Source organism: Dunckerocampus dactyliophorus, chromosome 8 (genome assembly GCF_027744805.1).
Source record: "Dunckerocampus dactyliophorus isolate RoL2022-P2 chromosome 8, RoL_Ddac_1.1, whole genome shotgun sequence".
NCBI lineage: Eukaryota > Metazoa > Chordata > Actinopteri > Syngnathiformes > Syngnathidae > Dunckerocampus > Dunckerocampus dactyliophorus.
The window spans coordinates 2660499-2677694 of NC_072826.1; positions in this window are offsets into that span (position 1 = coordinate 2660499).

Consider the following 17196-nt stretch of genomic DNA (forward strand, 5'->3'; position numbering starts at 1 on the left):
AACAAGTGAATTTCCCCGCTGTGGGATAAATAAAGTACAAATACAATACAAATACGATGTCCCCTGCGTGGCTTCTTCTCCCCTCAGAGCTGCAATGACAGCAGACTGCATGTCACAGCGCCCCGCTCTAATTGGCCTGTCACTCCCCGTGTGCTGGGAGGTGTGGCGCTGATGGGCGGGGCTGGCCTTTGCAGGGGGCTGCCATGGCGACCGGGCGCTTTAACGAGAGCGCGCACACTGTGACTAATGACGTCCCTGAGCCCATCGGATACACCGCAAATGAACAATTTGCTGCATCACTCACACTTCATACACAAACATAAAGCCTCGCACTTCGAGCACGGCGGCGCGCGTGATCGTCGCCGCTCCTCCTCGCGATCGATCAGCACGTGTCATTAGCGATCCGTCATCCATTTGATAGCTTTTAACCTTATCGGCACAGCTTCAGAGTTGTTTACACTGAACACCGGCCTGGAATGAGGAGAATAGCTTCACCGCTGTTGCCATGGCAACGGCTACTTGGGTGGTCGGTGGTGGCAGTGGACCAGTGTGGACCAAGATTTCATCTTAGAACACCTAACTGGAGGTTTTTAAATAATAAATAATGCATGTAGAGCCAAATCAATGAATAATTCAAATATAAAATGATTTATTATATTGTAGAATAACTGAATAAATGCTGTGTTCATTCACTGAGTTGTGTCATATCATATTAACTATATCCTATACTATATTCAAACAATGGACTAATTATTTCATCACCAATATATTCATGGCATGACCAATTTATGCATTTACACTTACATTTTTATTTATTTAATGCAATGTTTGTTGGTGTTTTTATTCATCTAATGGATTAAAATGATTATTTTGTGGTATTTTTATGTACTTATTCAATGTAAAAACATATTTTGTTGTATTATTGTGTATTTAATGGCATTTTTATGTATTTAATGCTTTTGTAAACAGTATTATTTAGTGGTACTTATATGGCCTTAATGGCATTCAAACATTTTTCATTTACTTGTTTTAGGTATTTAATGGCATTTTTATGTATTTATTGCACTGGCAAACATTATTATTTAGTGGTGTTTTTATGTATTTAATGGCATTTTTATGTATTTATTGCACTGGCAAACATTATTATTTAGTGGTGTTTTTATGTATTTAGTGGTATTTTTAACTAATGAATTTACTTTGGTGGAAAAAAAGCCTCATTATAAATACTTTAGCTCAGCTTCTTGATTTTTGTAAACATGATTTTGTCGGGTTGTTTTTAACAGAAGCGTGTTTTTCCCGCAATGACTTTAAATGAAATTACTTTGTACAACTGCAGGGGGCGCCCTCGAGGAGGGGCAGAAAACCATTTGACCATTAGGTCGTACGATTTGGAACGCGACCAAAGTTTCCAAGGAAAGCCCGCCTCTTAAGTCCGACAAGACGCCATCCCGCACCTCCGTGTCCGTTGCAGCGACATCAAAGGATGAACTCCGGCTGTCTTTTGTTTCTTCGTTGGCTTCTTTTGGTGACACGTAGTCCAAAAGAAGAAAGCAGATTACACACGGAGAGTTACAAGACTCCCACTGAAAACAGCGAGACTCCAGTGTCATCACTTCATGTCATATTTAAGGTCACTGTTGTTTTCTGCAGGTTTTACAGCGGCTGACTTCAAATATTGAAGTGCTACTTAAAACATGTCCTGTTCGGTTAATAGAAATTCTATGAGAAAGAGCAGAATGAGAGAATGCTGGTCTGCTCAGACTAACTGCATGGAGACATTAGAAACAAATGGACGCCGCCGTTAGGTCACTCTGCACAATTTGGCTTATTGGCGACAATTAGCACCTGACGGAGGCACCGCATCCGCACTTCAACATGTTTGAAACATGAAAACATGGATGGCGATGCCAGGGAAAATGGCAGTTAATCGGCAGCGATAATGTTTTGCGAAAGGCGTGAATGAAATGTGCGTGTCCGTGTCACGGCAAGTACGTTGAAATAAACTGATGTATAAAAGCGGACGATGCCCTCAGCTGACCAACGTAGAGTGGGTGTCTTTCGTGGAGATGTTTATTGGTATGGATTTTGTGTTGCTGCTGCTGGCCCGCTGAATCAGTGTGACCAAGCAGGCGGGCCGAGGGAAATGGGGCCGCTCTGAGAGTGAATTATATTTAGTCACACACTCAATTTACCCCAACAAACCTAGTTAGTGGAGGGAGCGCCACACAGCACACACACACACACACACACACACACACACACGAGTGAGAAGCACATATGCTTGTGCATGTGCACGTGTAAACATGTGTTCTCCACATTAGCTAACAGGATTAAGAGCATTACATCCAGACAGAAATTAAATCCACTATCTCCAATTTGCAAAATGAAGATTTTATAGCACTTGTGTCGTATCCCGTTAAGCATCTCACCGCGACGCCGGGAAACATTCGAGTGCTCAAAGCAACATGGACGCCGGAAAGTATGCAGTCTTTACAGTCGCGTGGACAGTATTTTTTATCACTTACCTTTCCAAGGGACAATATTCTAGACAGTAAACATGAGCTCACAGAACTTACATCAGCCTGTGACATCATGTCAGACATTGTAGGGAGGTCATACAGACACATGGAGGTCATACACACTGCTAAGACATTGCTAAGACATTGTAGGGAGGTCATACAGACACATGGAGGTCATACACACTGCTAAGACATTGTAGGGAGGTCATACAGACACATGGAGGTCATACACACTACTCCTGAGCCACATTATGAGTTATCTTGAGGAAACCCACATAAATTTGATCAGCCAGTGATGTCATTTTCCATGCCAAGACATTGTAGGGAGGTCATACAGACACATGGAAGTCATACGCACTACTCCTGAGCCACATTATGAGTTGTAATGAAAAAAATCACAGATGTTGCATCAGCCTGTCAGGTTCTTTTTCATGCTCAGAGATTGTAGGGAGGTCATACAGACACATGGAAGTCATACGCACTGCTAAGACATTGCTAAGACATTGTAGGGAGTGCATACAGACATGGAAGCCACGCACACTACTGAGCCACATTGTGAGTTGTGTTGAGGAAATTCACAGAAGTTTGATGAGCCTGTGATGTCATTTTCCAAGCTCAAACATTGCAGGGAGTTCATACCAGCACACGCAAGCCGCTACACCAGGAAATCATTGAAGAGCTCAAAACAACATGGAAGCTAGAAAGGATGCAGTCTTTACTTTGGCTTGTGATGTATTTTTTCATCCCATACGTTCACAAGGGACAATTCTACAGAACGGAAACTTGGATATACTTTAGAGTAGTCAGTGTACGGCTTGTAAAGCAGTGGTACCGTCGTAGCACGGGGCTGCATGAGTGCTGCTGTCACGGGGAGCTGATGGAAGGAAACGTGAATTCCTGTTTCCAGCAGTTGTTACGTTAAATGTGAGTTAGCATTCGTCACCACCGCGCCGCGACAAGCAGGATTAACTGCTCTCAATCAAAAGACCTCGCAGTTATTTCCCCTTTTCTCTCAAGCTTCCCGAATATTTGCTGAGCATTTGAAATGCTAACATATTAGGGACCGACAAAGAAAACAAAGCATTCATCCTGACGGATGACACGGATCGAAGCGACGCGGGAGCTAATCAAAAGCGGATATGAAGTATTGGATTGAGGCGGTACGCTCTCGCTCTCGGCGGTTATTTCACGTCAGAATCCTTCATGTTTGCTTTCCGCCGGTCACGTTCAGAACTTCCCAGGAGTCGGCGCTGCTAACTGCAAGCTGTGGGTGCAAAACAGACGGGGAGGGGGGTAAATGTGGCTTGTTTTTCCCCCCTTCAAAAGACACCATTAGTCAAACAAACAAAGAGCACGATTTAAGCAGACGTTCGCTGGCAGAAGCATTAAAATCCTCTGCAACTCTCTGCCAGGTTAGTAATTGCTCTTTTTATAGTGCTAATTATTTCCTCTAAGGTGCGCACTGTTGCACACTGCAATTATACGTGTGTGCCACTATCTCTGCAAGAAGAGGCATGTGGGCGGAGAGACAAAAATGACACATGAGGCGTGTTGAGCAAAATGGCAAAAGAAGGAAGCTGCTGTGATGTGATGTAACATAAGACAAGAGGAATCCAGTTGGAATTAAGGGAGCGCATTCGTGGTAGCTTAACTTGTCACACTTCACTTTCTTTGGCTTATTTCTTCCTGTCTGGCCTGCAGGGCCAAGCTGTAAAACACCTCTTACAGATAAAGGCACCTCTGGGGAAAGCACGCTCAGTGTTTACAGGTGAACCTCTGCTTTTGCAAGGACCTGATAGCAGATTCGTAAGCCGTATGCACTCCCTGCAATGTCTGGGGCATGAAGATCTGATCAAACCTCTCCTGTAAAACATCTCCCCAAGGGCTTCATTAGTGTGTATGGCCTCCATATGTGTGCATGCACTTGCTACAACATCTGAGGCACTTTATGTCTTGAGGAAATGTACAGATGTTTGGTCAACATAACTCATTTTGTATGCTCAGACATTGTAGGGAGTTCATACAGACCCATACGCGTATGACATAATACACATGAAGGTTCTACACACTAGTCCTGAGTCACACTAGGAGTTATCATGATGAAATCCACGGAGGTTTGATCAGCCTGTGCTGTCCTTTCTTGAAGGGAGTGCATACAAGGACATGGAGGACATATACACTACTGAGCCACATTATGAGTTGTCTTGAGGAAATTCAACGATGTTTGACCAGCCTGCGATGTCATTTTCCATGCTCAAACATTGTAGGGAGGTCATACAGAGACATGGAGGTTACACACGACTCCTGAGCCACATTGAGTTCCAATAAGGAAATTCACAGAAGTTTGATCAGCCTGTGATCTCATTTTTCATACTCAAACGTTGTAGGGAGTTCATACACACGTGTCCAGGCTATATACACTGCACCTGAGCCACATTATAAGTTGTCTTGAGGAAATGTACAGAATTTTCATCAGCCAGTAATCTAATTTTTATGCTCAAATGCTGTAGGGAGTTCATACAAACACGTCCAAGCCGTGTACACTACAGTATTCCTGAGCCACATGATGAGTTGTCTTGAGGAAATCCACAGAAGTTTGATCAGCCTGTGATGTCATTTTCAGTGCTCAGACATTGTAGGGAGTTCATACAGACACATGGAGGTCACACGCACCACTCCTGAGACTCATTTTGAGTTGTCTTGAGAAAACCCACAGAAGTTTGATCAGCCCGTGATCACTTTTTTCATGCTCAGACATTGTAGGGAGTTCATACACACATGTCCAGGCTGTATACGCTGCACCTGAGCCACATTACGAGCTGTCTTGAGGAAATTCACAGAATTTGCATCAGCCTGTGACGTCATTTTCTATGCTCAGACATTGTAAGGCGGTCATACAGACACATGGAGGAAATACGCACTGCTCCTGAGCCACACTATGAGTTGTCTTGAGGAAACCCACAGACGTGTTTCATGCTCAGACATTGTAAGGAGTGCATACAGACACTTGGAGTCCGTACACGCAGTCCACAGGGCTTCTTATCAGTCACTGAGTGGCTAGACTGGAATGGAGGAGATAATAGTCGGTTGTGTATCTAGTCCACTATCATAACCTCATTCGAAGCGATACCATTCCCAGAGAGGACGAGTCCTGTCGTCGCTGTGCTCCACATACCAGCGGAGCGCCATGGAAGTTATATTTATCCTGTTTTTCCTCCTCCTTTGTTAACGTCAGTAATCATCAGTCAAGCTGAGATTTACTCGGCAGCTCCCAATTAACCTGACTCCCCTCTCTTTAACCTCGTCACTGTGCCATTAAGCCTCGCGGTCACGGAGGTGCTGCGCTCCATCGCTGCTCTGACAGGACAAAGAGAAATGTTTGTGGACAATCTGAATTTGAATAATGCCCCCTATGGTCGGATCACTTGGAAAGCAATCAAAATGTTGGGCATTTGGGAGCTTTTTGTTTGGCTTTCTAGCATACTGTATGTTTGATAACGCCACCACAGACACGGGACCAGTGGTGGAACTATTTTACGGCGTGCCGCAAATACTTTGTGAATTTCTAACCTGTGTTTCTGAACAGGTATGCCTGCATCAAATTCCTCAACATACAGCACACTTTTTAAAGCGAAAAAGTCCAAGCTTCCATATACTGTGCGCTTCGGGTGTTTAGTAGTTACTCATAAAGCCGACAGGACGCGTCACTTCGTTATCATGACGTGCTGTGCCTTTAGAAAATAGTACTACGTCTCACGTTTAGGTTGTAGCGGAGTGTGCACGCAAATACCAGACGGAAGGAAGAAATATACTACAGGAGTCCATCAAATATTTGAATGAGGTTATAACGGGGGTACAGTCACCTTCCGGGTGGTGTAATTATAATTTTTTTTCTTTTTTGTTATGTGTTTTGCACTTTTTGGCTACAAAGATAAACCAGAAAAGGAACGTACCAACTCCCTGGAGCGTCATATAACCCTGGGATTTGGTACATTCCCTTGCGGATGCTGTAATTGTAATTTGGTTTGCTTTTTCTTAACGTGTTTTGCAACAAACGACAAACTAAAACTTTGAGATTTTTAATTGTATATTATTTTATGAATAAAATGATGGCCCATATTTCACTTCATACATAAAAAAATAATAATTTTTTAAATGTTTAATTTTAAACATTTTATTTTTTTATCCTTGCACCTGAAAGTTTTCTGTGGTGGTTGGGGGCCCTCGACACACAGCATGCTTGGGAATATGATTTGAAAATACTGTGAGAATGCTCCTTTCATACAGCTGGCTTCTTTATTTTCTAATCTAAGCTGAATCCCACGTTACATCTGCAAGTGTAACCGTGGAATGGGATGGAACCATGTTGCTTGTATCTGTGTAGGCTCTCAGTCGTACAGGAGTTGTCCATCGAGGGAAAGGCTTCTTGAGACGTCATCTGTACTTCTGTGAAGAAGGTGTCGAACGTTTCACTCCTCATCCGAAGAGCTTCGTCAGCGAACTAACAAGTGCTGGTAGCCTAGGCCTTAAATACCGTAAGAGTGGGCGGAATTGGTGTGCCAACACCCTCCTCCTATTGGTTCCTTACACTAAGACTGGGCGGAGTAATCCTGCCATTAGCACCTCCGAACAAAGGGAAGAGTAGCTCCCTGTAGTTGGGTATGAACGACTCTGATACTGGCTCGTTAGCATCTATTGTTCTGGCTCGGCCCTGGCTCCACCTCATTTGCAAGACTAAGAGCTGTGGGTTTTGGTCTCAGTAACCTGCTGAACACAGGGTCCAAATTAAACCTCATGTTGCTTGTACACTCTATGGAATTGTTCTGTTCCGTTGTAAAACGCATCGTTTTTGAATCGTATCATAAGCTGCAAAGAGATTTGCTGGCCTGGTAAATGGTCCAAAAGTGACGTGTGTGAGGCGCGTCTGCAAAGAAAATTGTGTTGTATTGTTTTTTACATTTGGATATTGCGTTCGGTTAGCTTGTACGGACAGTACAGTATATTAGATGTATCCATACAGTACTGTATGTATATTAGATGTATACAGTACAGTACCGTATGTACATACAGTACTGTACTGTATATTGGATGTATCCATACAGTACAGTACCGTATGTACATACAGTACAGTACCGTATATTGGATGTATTCATACAGTACTGTGTACAGTACTGTATATTAGATGGTGTTTTACCTTCCGCTGCATGTGATGATGATGTCTTAAAGGATGCATTGTGTAAACTCATCACAGTTACGTGTGTACGTTGCCACGTGTGTGTACGTTGTGTGTGTGCGTGTGTGTGTGTGTGTGTGTGTGTGTGTGTAATAAGCTAGAATAAGGTCTGAAGTTGCAACAGCCTTGGCTTGTTTTCATTCTTCATGATGTCTAAATCTGTCTCGTCCACCTTTGTTTCTCTGGTCTTTGCTTTCTCTATACTCCACGTGTGCGTGCGTGTGTGCGTGTGTGCGTGTGTGCGTGTGTGTGTGTGTGCGTGCATTGCAATGCATTACCTGACTCCTCCCAGGGGAGCGCCATGCAGTCTAAACTAAGCAGCGTGATGATGATGCTCTCCGTGAGCTGACACGACCCATTTGGCGTGGAGCGCTGATCCACACCAACGCTCCTCGTTCCCAGCCCTGAAGAAGGAAGGCTGAGAGAGGAGGGGGTGCCGGCGTCTGTCTCGCCCCTTTTTGTCCTTGCTAATAAAGACAGAAGGAGGTCACAACTGTTGAGCATTCACACAGTATTGATTACGCTAATCTGTGCGTTGAATGAACAATATTCTCTCCAGAACACCCCCCAAAAAAGTGTACTTCTTTTCCAGGTACACACACAAAGCTCTTCCACACACTAATGAAGACATCACACACACTACAGCGTATGTCAAACCACACACTGAGTCAATAAATGGTTTAAAACGTTTCAGCAAACTTGGCTAATAGCTTGCTTTCGAATCAAATATGTTCAATAAAACCCTGAATGCAATACAACCTTTCATATCTTCACATCTCCACCTTGTAATGCACTTTTTTATTTAGTCAATAGCAATCAATCAATCAAAAAAAGTATATGTATATATACTTATATATACAATATATCTTTATAATAATATATCATAACATGGAAGCCTGTCTTTGCCACTGTAACAAAAAAATATCCCAATGTCAAGTCTTAATTATGAGATAAAAAATTGAAATAAGGAGATAAAAGTCATAATTATGAGACAAAAAGTCAAAATTATGGGATAAAAAGGCATAATTATGACATAAAAAGTCAAAATTATGGGATAACAAGTCATAATTATGAGATAAAAAGTCAAAATTATGCAATAACACATCAGAATTATGAGCTAAAAAGTCATTTATGAGATAAAGAATCAACATTACGGGATAAAAAGTCATAATTATGAAATAACAAGTCAAAATTATGTGATAAAAGCTCATAATTATGAGATAATGTAAAAATGACAAGATAAAATGTCATAATTATGAGATAGGAAAGTCATAATTATGAGATAAATGTGATAAAAAGTGATAATTATGAGATAGGAAAGTCATTATTATGAGGTAAAAAGTCAAAATTACAATTTAAAAAAGTCAATTATGTGATAAGTCAAAATTATTGGATAAAATGTCATAAACGTCATAAAATGGCACATCTCATAATCTCATAATTTGGATTTTTTAGCTCAAAATAACGACTTTTAATCTCATAATTATGATTTACCATTGGGACGTTTTCTTTCCTCCATTGGCGGAAACGGACTTCCACATCATAACAATATAATTAAACATAACATCATATTTTTATTCGATGTGAGTTTACATAATGACTATAACAAGAAACACAAACTTCCATGGCTCTTTCAAACTTAAAAGTCATTTAAATATCCTCATTCATTTGTCTCTTCTGACCAAAGTTTTTAACCAAAAACAGCTGTGAAAATGAACGTGATATATTGTATTTCCACTTTAAACCCGACCATTATTTTGAAAACTACTCCAGAAGGAACTGCCCATATGAAATAATAGTTATGTTTGTGCTTTTAACCCTGTTTTAACCCCAGTATGTTTTCATAACCCCCAAAAACAACAACACACACAGACACACACATTTCAGTGGCAAAGTTTATGAAATTTTGCTGCATGCTTTGAATGGGCCAGAAGTAGCACCATCTGGTGGACAAATGTAAAAATGTCAAAGTGAAAGGCAGGCGTGCAAACTAAATTATGAACGTAAAGGATTGCATTAGTTAATGCTAACATTAATGTGGGGTCAGAATTTGTGGTCACGGGGAGCAAATGTGTCACTTTTCCTCCTCATTTGTTGTTTTATGCTAATTTAAGGAACAGCGATGGCAACTATGAAATGTTTTTTCAGCACAGCTAAAATGAAAAAACTGAATGTCAAATGTGTTTATGATGTCTGTTTACAAAAGCCAGAGTAATAATAATAAAATAGATAGTAAAATACAGTATATATATATTTAAATGTCACTATGCAAAAGTAATAACTGATGTTCACAAGCATTGAAATGATTTCACGTTATGATGTGTGTTGAAGTGTCGTGTATGGTTGTGTGTTGACCCAGAGAGAAGATTGTATTTACTTGTGTAGTGAGTCATATAAAGCATCCAGCCGGGCAGCTCCACATACAATCTCACTGAGTCAACATCACTTAGCATCAACAGCCGCACAAACTACTTAAACCTCCATTTGCTGCCGCTGCATCCTTCCTTTTCATTTGGAAGCACAAAAACAACAAGCTTTCGCCTCAAAATGCTCAACGCCTTCAATTAGCACGGGTCAGAGATCATCCGGGGATGTGAGCGGGTGTTTGATGGCGCTAGAAAATCAACAGCTAGAACACCTCAGGACAGGCCTTACTTCCTCACCCGTATCGATCCGAAATCATCTCATTTGACGCCATACGCACGCCCGCAAAGACACGCTTCGCTTGGAATTCAGCACAACAGAAACAAGTGATCAGGACAATTCAAGCTTGGAGACTATGAACAGAGTAAAAAACAAAATACCGGCTGATTGTTGAAACGTTAATGAGCAGTGGTATTGTTATAACACGACAGAGTATTAGGGCCACATTGGAAAAAGAAAAATCTGTGATTTCGAGAATATAGCCGTAAATTTACGACAAAAAAAGTTGTAATATTATGAGAATGAAGTCGTATATTTACAAGGAAAAAGTCGTAATATGGCCAGAATAAAGTCGTGAATTTACAAGTAAAAAAGTTTAATTTCCAACAAAAAAAGTTGTAATTATACGAGAATAAAGTCGTAAATTTACAAGAAAAAAGTCGTAATATGACAAGAATAAAGTTGTGAATTTACGTGAAAAAAAGTTGTAATATCACGAGAATAGAGTCGTAAATTTACGACAAAAACAGTTGTAATATTACGAGAATGAAGTCGTAAACTTACAAGAAAAAAGTCGTAATATGACAAGAATAAACTCGTGAATTTACGAGAAAAAAAAGTTGTACATTTACGAGAAAAAAGTAATGATATTACAACAATAAAGTTACACACTTATGAGAAAAAAAGTGGTAATATAAGAATAAAGTTGTATTATTACGAGAATAAAGTCACACATTTACAAGAATAAAGAGGTAATTTTTTTTGCAAATTGTTATTTATTGTCATGTAATTTTATTTGTATGTTTTTATTCTTTATTCGCTTGGATTTAAGTGAATTTATTTATTTATTCAAATTTGCTTTGGTATTTTGCTAGAGGCTACGGAAAAAGGCTGTTTTTAGTGACAAAAGCCAACGTTGGAGAACACAGCTAACATAGGAAACATGCCTTTCAATGTCATTTTTCATGGCGAAAAGAACAGGATTAACATGTGTTCTGGTGCCATGAGCACTTTAGTTCATCTCCAAAGTGCTGAGAATTGATGGGAATGTGAAATTTGGACGTGATAGCGGCACTTGATAGAGAACACATTTTTATTTGCAGGACGGTGTTTTATTTGTTGATTAAAATAAAATAAAATAAGTGTAATAATAATTATTATAAAATGATTATAATAACAATAATAATAAATAACAACAAAAATTTAATGCAAAACCTCCAAACCATTCAGCATTACTTCTTTGTGTGATTTAACACACGCAACATCAAAATAAAAGTACAGTCTATAAATGACTGTCTAACATTCCAGCCAATGAGTACTGCATGTGACATGAAGCACCCTGACTTGCGCACGAACGACCAAATGAGCAAATAAGTGCCGCTTCCTCTTTTGTGGAACAATCAAAGGGGCCAACGATGCTAGTTAATTAAAAAACGGCAATCAATTTACCTCTTAAACTGCTTGCAATAGGAAAAAAAAAGCATTCAATTAAATCATGCTAGCTTTCTTTTCATTGAGCGCACACACACACACACACACACACACAAGTGTGTGTGGGAATAAGGCGTAAGTCTTGCTGATTGCCTTCTGCTGCTGGGAATTTGCTAGCGGTTTGGTAAACAGAGGCTGAGGTGGCGCTGGAGGAAAGGGGGGATTAAAGAGGCGTCCACTGGCCTTCTATCAACAGTTGTCAGACCCTTCATTTGACGCTCTAATTAACTTCTCAAACCTCAAGGCCCTTCCAGCGATACGCCACGTACACAGGAGTGGATGCAGATAAACACGAGTGGATGCAGGTTCATTATATTCACATTCATATTCCAGCCATGATCCCTGAACCCTCTCAAGGCCTCACCCTAAATATATCCTCATTAGCACAACACACCAGTCTAAACATACATCCTTTCTTTCCTTTACTGGTGTTACTATCAATATGTAAGCATATAAACACACAAGTGGTAAGTTTTTGGCTTCTTTGTCCTTCTTTCTCACCCCATTTGAAACACTTTCGGAAGTTTAGAGAGGCTAACAAGTTAGCTTGATGGCTCGCTATGCTAGCCGTGTGTTATGTCCCTGCAGTGATCCCGTAGCCTGCGCAATGTGTTGTAAACAAAGAATAATAGGAGTGTAAAAGTGACTATTGGGGTGTTATTTCATGTGTACAGGGCTTTAATAATGTTAAAAACCCATACTTAGGAAGTCAAAAACAGGTTTTCTATGCTCTAAGTACGAAATATTCACTTTATTAATATTGAATCCTACATCGTGGAAATTCACTCATCACGGTCGGGTCTGGAACCAATTAACCGCAATAAATGAGGGACGACTGTATTACCGAATGTAAATACGTTTTTAAATGAAACTTTTTATTATTAAGGGAGAAAAAAAATCTTAACCTACAGTATATGGCCCTGTGTAAAAAAGCGATTGCCCCCAAAACGAATAACTGGTTGGGCGACCCTTAACAACAACAATTGTGATAAGTTGCAATGAGTCTCTTACAGCGCTGTGGAGAAATTTTGGCCCACTCATCTTTGCAGAATTGTTGTCATTCAGCCACATTGGAGGGTTTTCCAGCATGAAGCACCGTTTTAAGGTCATGCCACAGCATCTCAATAGGATTCAGGTCATGAATTTGACGAGGCCACTCCAGAGTCTTCATTTTGTTTTTCTTCAGCCATTCAGAGGTGGACTTGCTGGTGTGTTTTGGATCATTGTCCTGCTGCAGAACCCAAGTTGGTTTCAGCTTGAGGTCACCAACATTCTCCTTCAGAATTTTTTGATAGACAACAGAATTCATGGTTCCATTTATCACAGCAAGTCTTCCAGGTCCTGAAGCAGCAAAACAGCCCCAGACCATCACACTACCACCACCATATTTTACTGTTGGTATGATGTTCTTTTTCTTTTACGCCAGATGTAATGGGACACACAACTTCCAAAAAGTTAAACTTTTGTCTCGTCAGACCACAGAGTATTTTCCCAAAGGTCTTGGGGATCATCAAGATGTTTTCTGGCAAAATTGAGACGAGCCTTAATGTTCTTTTTGTTCAGCAATGATTTTGGTCTTGGAACTAAATTGCCCAGTGTCTTTCTTATGGTGGAGTCATGAACACTGACCTTAACTGAGGCAAGTGAGGCCTGCAGTTCTTTGGGTGTTGTTGTGGGGTCTTTTGTGACCTCTTGGAAGAGTCGTCACTGCGCTCTTGGGCTCATTTTGATTGGTCGGCCACTCCTGGGAAGGTTCACCACTGTTCCATGTTTTTGCCATTTGTGGATAATGGCTCTCACTGTGGTTCACTGGAGTCCCAAAGCTTTAGGACCTTTTCCAGACTGATAGATCGCAATTAATCTCAGTTAAGTTATGTTTTAACGTGGGGGAAATCACTTTTCCACACAGGGCCATGTAGGTTTGGATTTTTTTTCTCCCTTAACAATAAAAACTTTCAATTAAAAACTGCTTTTTGTGTTCAGTTGGGTTGTCATTGGCTAATATTTAATTTTGTTTGATGATCTGAAACATTTAAGTGTGACAAACATGCAAAACATAAGAAATCAGGAAGGGGGCAAAACACTTTTTCACACCACAGTAAGTCCCAAGTATGTGAAGGCTGATGATAAAGTCACGAAATGTCAGCATGTTAACTTGCCTCAGAATCCAATGAAATATATTTTTTCCATATATTATATTTTTTTCTTGCATCCCACAGCGTGTGGTCCCCAGAGGTCTTTACCAAGTAATGAATGGTATTGTTGATTTGATATGTCCATTTCATTACCCTTTGACCTGTGGCTCGGCTCGCTGGCGCTACTGAAAAACTGGATGGACTTTTTTGTGGCACAGAGATAAGAATGCTGGGTGAGTTTGGTCATAGACGTCAAATCTTAGGAGGTTATTTTGTGACGAGAGGAGGTCCATGGGTTGTGTTTGTTCTGTTTGGTGAAGTGGCACCCCCTCCTGACTTGATGTCCAATCATTAACCTGGGATCAGCCCGGCACAGATGCCGGTCAAAGGTCATGTGGTAAGTGAACTTCTGAATCCCGAGTCTGAAATTGAAACGTATTGCTGCTGTCTGTCATCTACTATCCCATAATCTCCTTACTTTTACATGGAAGTGTGTGTTTTTCACACATATAGGATCATTTTTGCAACTCTGACAAAGGTTAAATTGAAGTAGAAGCTAAAAGTTGACCACTTGATGTTTTTGGATGAGGCACAAACTTGTTTTATGCTAGTAATTGATGATTTGCAACAGGAGAAGAGGGCAAAGCAGGCATGAAATTGTGCAGGGGATCAGATGTCTATCGGAGCGTTTGGAGGAGCTGAGGGAGAACAAGAGAGCCTGGCAGCCTGGGATGGCTGGATTAGCACCCTGCTCAGCACACTGCGGTACAGTAAAGAACCCATTTTTATTCTTCAGCAAGCCCAGCCAGATTCTCTCAAGAGTCCACCGTGGATACATTGCTGGAGTCCCCCACAAGCAGCAGGGTGTACAATATGTTCAGTCTTCATCATCCAAAGATGTTGTTGGTTGTTGGTGATGATGTCAGAGGGACTTCTTTGCTAATTCAGATGAAAACATTCAAAATTCTTCAAAATGAGTGCAGTAAGTGGAATATTGGCGCATAGAAACCCTTTTTATGACTTTGTAAATACCATTGTTACCCTGTAGACATGAAATGACATCCCAATAGTCACCTTTACACTCCTATTATTCTTTATTTACAGCACGTTGCTAAAATATAATGCACAAGATACTCGACACAAGAGACAGCCGCAGCTTCACCTAGCATACTGCCGTGCTAACTAGTTAGCCTCCAATTAATTTATTCTAAACTTAAAGAGTTTCAAACCGAGTGGGGAAAAAGGACAGAGTCAGAAGCCAAAAACTTACCACTTCCACACGGAATGGGAGGAGAACTTTTTTTTTCACTATATGCCATGGCTGACTCGCGATGTAGCGAGGGACGACTGGATGGAAAATGTAGACTTAGACTTAGACAGACTTTATTGATCCACAAGGGAAATTACTTGGTTACAGTAGCTCAATTGTAGAAGAAAAACACAAACACTCTTAAATAAAATGCAATGCACTATGAATCAAGTACAGTATATATAGTAGTAGGCATCCTTCTCTCAAGAGAGACAATGGTAGCACCCCTGGGCAGGGCACAAACCTGGGCAGAGTGTGCGGAGACCAAGTGCTGCCCATTCAACATGGCACCCCTCTTAGCCTCGCCAGCTTGGTTCAATGATACTCAATGATACAACTTGGAGCTGATTTTGGCTGCAGGAGCAAGGTATGCCCCAGGAACACGACGACAGTAGCTGGATGGATGGAGCAAGGATCGAACCGCCAACCTTCTGGACGACTCTGGGATAATAATGATAATAATAAAGAATGCGGTGAATTATTATTATTCTTTACAGACAGGTGAGGTATTGTAGAGCTGGTTGGCGTGTGGAATGAATGAAGTCCTGTAGCGTTTACGGTGGGAAAGGAACTGGAGGAGTCTGTTGGAGAATGAGCTCCGCTGCCCCTCTATTGTCCGATGGAGTGGGTGGGTGGAGTTTGTCCAGTGTCCTCCTGTCTCTCACTGCTACAAACGACTCCAACTCAGTGCCGATAACTTGTTTGGCTTTGTGTATCAGTTTGTCTATCCGGTTTATGTCCTTTTTGCTGGTGCTGCTCCCCCAACAAATGATGTGGCGGGCCACATCTGGCCCCCAGGTCTTGAGTTTGACACACACATTTTGATTCTCAGTGAGGTGAGATATTCTATTCTATTTTATTTCTATAGTATTGTTTTTTTATATAATAGGTAGTGCATACCTAGTTTTCCTCTTTTGTATTGTTAAGAGTGTTTTTTTTCTCGCCGTCTTGCAATTGAGCGACTGCAAGCAAGCAATTTCCCTTGTGGATCAATAAAGTCAGTCCAGTCAGTCAGTCCAGAAAATGTGGGTGTCATTGTTTGACTTTTGCTGTGTTTGATGTAAATACCGTATCTCTCTATGGTTTTAGGTGGAAGTTAGGTTTTGTGACGTGTCCTGTTTTGACATCCTGTCCTGTTTTTTTTTTAAAAATGATGAAAATATCCTGGTTTTCATTGTCATTAAATTGACATTACCGCACTCTGCTGCATGTGACGTAATGCCTGAGAGGCTGCCATGTTGGTGGCTTTTTCAATTAGTGTTGCCAAAAAGTCAAAGAAAAAGCAAAGCATATGCATAGAGTTAATCCTCTGACGCTTGCCGAGGTGAAGTCTCGTTTAAACCGGGACGTTATGCACAACCGTTGTTCAAATTCCTGGGTTCTTGCGACTATAAAGGGCATATTTTTCTAGGAAATATTGATTACATTCCAAAACTTAACAAGCCTTTGAGATCAGGTTCCTGTGTCGATCTGGAATTTGTGTCTTCGGTTATAAACTTTTCCCTCGTTTATCACGGGGGATAGGTCCCCAAAATAGCCCGCAATTAGTAGCTAACTTCATTTTTTTTTTACAGTTATTACATATGTTTTAAGGCTGTTAAACCCCTCACCATGCACTTTATACACTTTTCTCAGACAGGCAATAACATTTTCTCACATTTCTCTCTTGTTTAAACACTCTAAAAAAAGTTCAAACCTTCGTTCGAATTTTAATGATCAATCTACAGGTTGGACACAAGAAATTATTCAGTCCCTCACGCATATTTCAGTCCTGTGATAGTACCTTTTCGGCCGCTCCGCTGTACTGTAGCGGTTTTGTATCCTTGTTAAAACATATTGCTGCAGTACTCCTCCGGTTGCAGTCCT